General features: G+C 45.5%; 1 protein-coding gene across 1 annotated transcript in view; it reads right to left on the reverse strand.

The window, feature by feature from the left end:
- Positions 1-857, reverse strand: part of LOC135905175 (uncharacterized) — a 74,011-nt gene extending 73,154 nt beyond the window's left edge. Inside the window, exon 1 of the mRNA XM_070536243.1 lies at positions 733-857. The gene's annotated coding sequence lies outside the window, so the exon portion shown is untranslated. The remainder of the gene's footprint in view (positions 1-732) is intronic.
- Positions 858-6,000: the final 5,143 nt, after the last annotated feature.

Raw genomic sequence — 6,000 nt, forward strand, 5'->3', positions numbered from 1 at the left:
TAAGGTTAAGCCCAGGATGCGAAGCATACTAGCCTTTATTTTAACGCGACAGCGTTAAGGAGCTCGTGTCGCAGAAAAGCCGGTGTCGTCGGCGTCGGCTCAGGCATGCGTCGCTTGCTCAGGCGCACATTTCGTTGTCGCGCCGAACGCTGCGTTGCTCGACGCTCACCGCGTCCGATGCTGGGCGCGTAGTCGCTGCGCCGTAGTCCATTGTCTCACACCCCTTGGCGGGTCGACGGGAACGCTGTCACGTTCCACTCTTGAAGGCGTAGCTTAAGCGTCCGCTTTTCAGCTGTTATGACGTCATATGGTAGCTACGCGGCCGCGCGCGGCGCAGCAAGGAAGAGCGTGGTTGTGCGGCTAGTATGTTTCGCATAAAAAAGAGCAGATTGGGTGAGGCAACAAACGCAATTAATGACATCTTAGTTGAAATCAAGAAAAAGAAATGGCCATGGGCAGGACATGTAATGATTAAGGACGATAACCGATGGTCATTGCGGTTTACGGACTGGATTCCAAGGGAAGGGAAGCGTAGCAGGACGCGGCAGAAAGCTAGGTGGGCGGATGAGATTAAGAAGTTTGCAGGGACAGCATGGCCATAATTAGTAAATGACCAGGGTAGTTGGAGAAGTATGGGAGAGGCGTTTGCCCTGCAGTGGGCTTAACCAGGCTGATGATGATGAATATGTTTGTGAACATGATCGTCTCATCCCAGTGATTGTTAATTCTTACTTGCACGCTCATACAGTGGTAGCCAGTCCTCGATGTCGACGTTGTCAGTCCCAAGTATGTGCTTGGGCCTTTTAGCTGAGCCAGGACGACCATTGTCGTTGCAGTCGCCTCGGTGGGCGCCGACCTGCTTTCCGCCATCGTGGAGACAGCCAAGTGTTAGCCGGTGTGCAGTTCCCTTGTACCTTGTGGGTACCTCTTACCTCCCACCTAAATGCCACAGGACTGACAGTAGACGAAAGGGATAGTAAAGTGTATTTAGAAAATATACACAGAGAGATGGCTGCAGGCGTGATGGCCGAACAACAACAATACGAGCGCTACTCTGATCGTAGTCTTCACCATGCTCGGCAGGATGCGTGCTTCAGTGCGGGTGGCGCGTAACAATGTTATAAATTCGATTCCCACATCACATACATACGATGACTGATGTTGTAGTTGGAATGCTGAGCTTATTTATGCAGTAAGCCATCATACGTACTAACTGGCATACTAAGGTGTACAAAGGCACTGGATACATTATAACTAAACCGAACGTAAGGCTGCTGGCTTCAATTATATATATATATATATATATATATAATTCAATGAAAAGTCCTGTAGGTCCCGTGCATAGGTAGCTGAAGAAACGAAGGTGCACACTAACGCAAATTGCATCTTTCATGTTTTTAACGTTTCGGCCGTGGCACGGCCTTCGTCAGAATAAACACAGATACAAGCGCGCAGCCGTTTTTATGGGCATGCGCACGTGGGCATAATCAACAGTACATGCACGTGTACACTTGCAAATAATAAAAGAAAATGTACAGCAGCAAATATAACTTACGCACGCTAAATGATATGCATGAAATATTGTTAAAATGTCACGATATTATTCTGTACTTCATGTGCAATCATCAAGTATCCCAAGATTGCCGCATCTACAGCCGTCCTGGGCAACTCGCAAATTAAGTACCTTCATCAGCATTTTGATCCGCTTCAAGCAGCTACGTCGGCCTTCATATCTCAAAATGGTGCCACGATTAGGACTTGGGTTCAGTGTTGCAATTTGTTCCCCCGTCAACCAAAACCCCCATCCTTCACATCGGCAGCAATGACGTCCCGATGTGTTCCGGCAAGACAGCTTTTGCGAAGTACCGTCAAATGTTAGACTTTAAAACAAAGCGGTATCCTGAGATACGTCGGATATATTTAAGCCTGGTTCTACCACAATCCTGCAATCGGCGCTGTGGTAACCAAAACCAGGCGTTTGTGCTACGTTGCAACAAGTCTGCGGGATTTTTTAACGGGCTGCTTCGCGGTTTTTGCCTGCGTTCCAAACTCGTATTCCACGTAGAGCATGGATTCGAATGGTTTCCCCCATCTCGCATCTTTGCAGCCGATGGCCTGCATCCGAAGTTCGAGAGCTACGCGCTACTAGCCTGTCACTACAGACAGTTATGCTTCAAATATCCACAAGATGTGTCATCATCCTCTTGGGAAAACTACACAAGCAGTAAAACAGTGTGCCACACTCCTGGAATTGCAGCGATTCATCTTCTACGTGAAAACGATTCTTCATCTGTCAAAGTGGCAATGCACGCAATAGTTCCAGTAACGCGCAGCCAAGGCGCTGAAAGCCAGTCAGCGAAGAGTCGCACAATTGTGGCGATGAAAACCAAGGCCGCTCCAAGCGATGCCATGAAAAGCAAGACATCGACGAGCGAGGCATGCGCAACGAACAGATCAAGAGGCAAGGCAGCGGCGAAGAAGATATGAAGTAACAAGGCACCGAGAAACAGTGAACCTACATCAAACGCACCTACAGATCGAACGAAAACAAGCAAAACGACAATGACGACAACAGACAAAAGTAAGACTTGTAGTGATGATGTGGACAATCCAGTGAATCGCAAGGCAGCAGCCAGCCCATCGGCAACTTCACCGACGCGCTGTGCCACGTCGCCTCAGCCAAAGTATGGGCTCAGAAGCACGCGGTCTGATCCAGCCAATGGAACCAATTGACTAACCACATCTTGCCGGGGTGAGACACCCTTTGGGAACACCTCCGTGCATTTTTTAAAGATTAGAAAGGCAATTCAAACACACATTCAGTGTAGCCTTCATGCTTCCACTTTAAAAACGTACATTGCTGCATCTACTGTGCCTAAAGGTTTCCGCCTCATTTTAAGATCTGCCACGTCTGAGATATCCCAAAGCAACTTGTCGAGGTGGGACAACACCCTCAAACAAGCTTCACTGGACCTAACGCGCATTGTTATTTACCATTATGGGTCAGCCGCGAAACAGTTCACTAACAAAGAGAAGCAACTTTTGCGACTCATAACTTCACTACCGGGGATAGGGCATCACTGGATAATTACAGGCAAGATAAAACACGCGATTAATAATAATATAATACGATTTGGCAGCGGTGGCAGCTCGTGGGAACACGTACTAATCGTTGAATCCTGCTTGTTACAGCTTCCATGCACTGCTGATGCAAGCCATCGTACGTGCCTTTTTGACCTCGTACCGTTCCCGCGGGAAGCGCTGCAAGGAGTGCCACGCCGAAGCCCCGATGCACTGATCATCCACGATGCACTGATTTCCACGATCTTTACCAAGCGCATGCGCACCTGGCAAGCTGCGGGAGCCGTTATAAGTGGGCGTTTTTGCTCCTTGGCGATCATTTGTAGCGGTGGCAGCTCGTGGGAACACGTACTAATCGTTGAATCCTGCTTGTTACAGGTTGGTGCTCGAATTTTCTTATTATTGTGTTAAAAATCAACCTACAACGTTGCTGCTGCCGCTGCCACAGTGTTGCGCTGTAGTCCTGTGTGCTCTTGTTGTTAATGTTTCCCTTGGTTTTGTGCTCGCATTGTGAAAGTTTCAACTATGTCCCATACTTGCTCTTCTTGTCAGTTGCCCGTTCGTAAAGACGAAGGGTCGGTGCAATGCTCCGAGTGCTCTGTCGAATACCACTTTGGCAAGTGCGCTGGTGTAGCTGAAAAATCATTTAAAACAACATCGGAAAGTTCCAAAATCACCTGGAGATTCCCAGTATGCAGAAACAATGCAGCACGCGCTACTCACAGCGAACCTGAAACGGAGGTTCTCGCGGCCATAAATCAAAAGCTCGAAAGCCTGCCTGCCCTAGTTGGAAAAATCAGTAATATGGAAAAATCACTCCACTTTGTGTCGGGAAAGTTTGACGAGTTTGAACAAAAGATAATCCGACAAGACAGTGAAATAAAGGCTCTCAAAACGCGAGTGACAGAACTAGAGGAAAAGGACGTGGTCGACACCGCAGTACAACATGAGCGTCGGCAACAGGTAAATGACTTGGAATTTCGCAGCCGGCGGCTTAATCTGGAAGTACATGGTGTCCCTATTGTTCCTGGCGAGAACCTATTATCGTCACTAGATCAGGTTGCTGACAGGCTTCTTGTTCCTTGGCTGACTGATGCTGACGTTGTATCAGCTCACCCCCTGCCAGCGAGGCAAGATAATGTTCCCGGAATTATTATCAGGTTTGCCAAATAACAGATAAGGGACACATGGCTGCAGAAAAAGAGCGCGCTCAAGAATAGTGAACCGAAAGTTTTCATTCAGGAAAATTTAACTCGCTTCCACAGGGAACTTCTTCGAGCTGCGAAAGAGAGGGCAAAAACAAAAGGCTATGATTTCGTCTCGTATGTAAATGGAAAAATTCTTACTCGAAAGTCCAGTGGAGCAGCTACCCACTATTATTAGAAGCAAAGACGACCTTGGCAAACTATAACTGATGACAAGTTTATTATTTTGTGTTCAAAGAAAGCACGATGAATGAGACTCGCTATTATTTGTCTAATGATATTAACCAAGCAGTGTCAAAGTTCTCGACTGCTGTTCACAAATGTATTCACCTCAATACTAAGTCAGTGAAAAACAAAATATTGTGCTTAGAAGAATTCCTTGCCGGTTTCTCTTTTCAATTTTCTGTAATAATGTTAACAGAGACATGGAGCACTTGTGACTATGATGTTTTCAGATTGAAAGACTATGCCACATACTACGTAAATAGGCAAAATGTCCGCGGTGGTCGTGTTGCACTATTGCTCAGCAACGATCTAGAATGTCAATTACTTGAATCATACACTGTAATAACCCGAGATTATGAAATTCTGTCGGTTTGTACGCAAAGCACTGTGTTTTCTGTATGTTACCGGCCTCCGGATGGTAATATTTCGTCATTTCTGGAGTTCTATGACCTGTTTATTGGTTCTGTTGTTGAGCGTCATAATCAGAAAATGTTAATAGCTTGCGGCGATTTTAATATTGACATGAATATTTCCAGTCCGTCTGCTAGATATTTTAATACATCCATTGTGTCTAATGGTTTTGTTAACATGATTGATATACCAACGAGAGTCACAAGTGAAAGCCATTCTGTGCTTGATTTAATTATCACTAACTCTATGCAGACGAAAATTATATCGGGCGTTCTATCGTGTTCCATTAGTGATCACCTTCCCGTGTTTGTTTGCATAGAGAAGCCTGGTGCAATAGGGAGCAGATCTACATCAGTCACATACCAAGCAATTACAGAGACATCACTGACATCCTTTGGGGACCAGTTTGTGAAAATAGATTGGAGCAAGATAGCTGAACTAGATGACGCAGATTTAGCCTATAATACGTTTATTGATACATTTAAACAAATTTATCACGACTGCTTTCCTCCTGTGACCCGCATAAAAAGTCGCAAAACCCGCAAGCCCTGGATAACGTTAGAGCTCTGCAGAGAAATACAAACCAAACAAAAGTTATACAGAAATTTTTTGTGCACTCGTCAGGCTGAGGACCTTGCGGTCTTTAAGAAATACAGGAATAAACTGACTAAAAAACTGCGATCTGCAAGAACTTCCTATCACCTATCACTACTAGACAGCAAGAATGCCCGACATAGTGCACTATGGGCAAGATTAAATACTCTGTTACAGCGTAATAGTGCACACACTGTATTAACAAAACTAAATATTGATGGAAAGGAAGTTGATGATATGTAGTGTTTAATGGCGCAAGGGCCAAGTGTGACCAAAGAGCGCCAAGACAATGGTTATGAGCACTGAATGGACTAATGGCTTGATGAGCACTGAATGGACTAATGGCTGATGTGATGTGGCTGTAGAAAGGCCTAAAACTGAGAGCAATAAGTTGCATAAAATACACAAGGAATAAAAGTATGAGAATGGCTGAAGTAGGGTATGCTATAAGTATAGGATGTACAAGAATGGTGTAATAGTGTTA

The sequence above is a fragment of the Dermacentor albipictus genome, chromosome 3, assembly GCF_038994185.2.
Source record: "Dermacentor albipictus isolate Rhodes 1998 colony chromosome 3, USDA_Dalb.pri_finalv2, whole genome shotgun sequence".
In the NCBI taxonomy this organism is placed as follows: Eukaryota; Metazoa; Arthropoda; class Arachnida; order Ixodida; family Ixodidae; genus Dermacentor; species Dermacentor albipictus.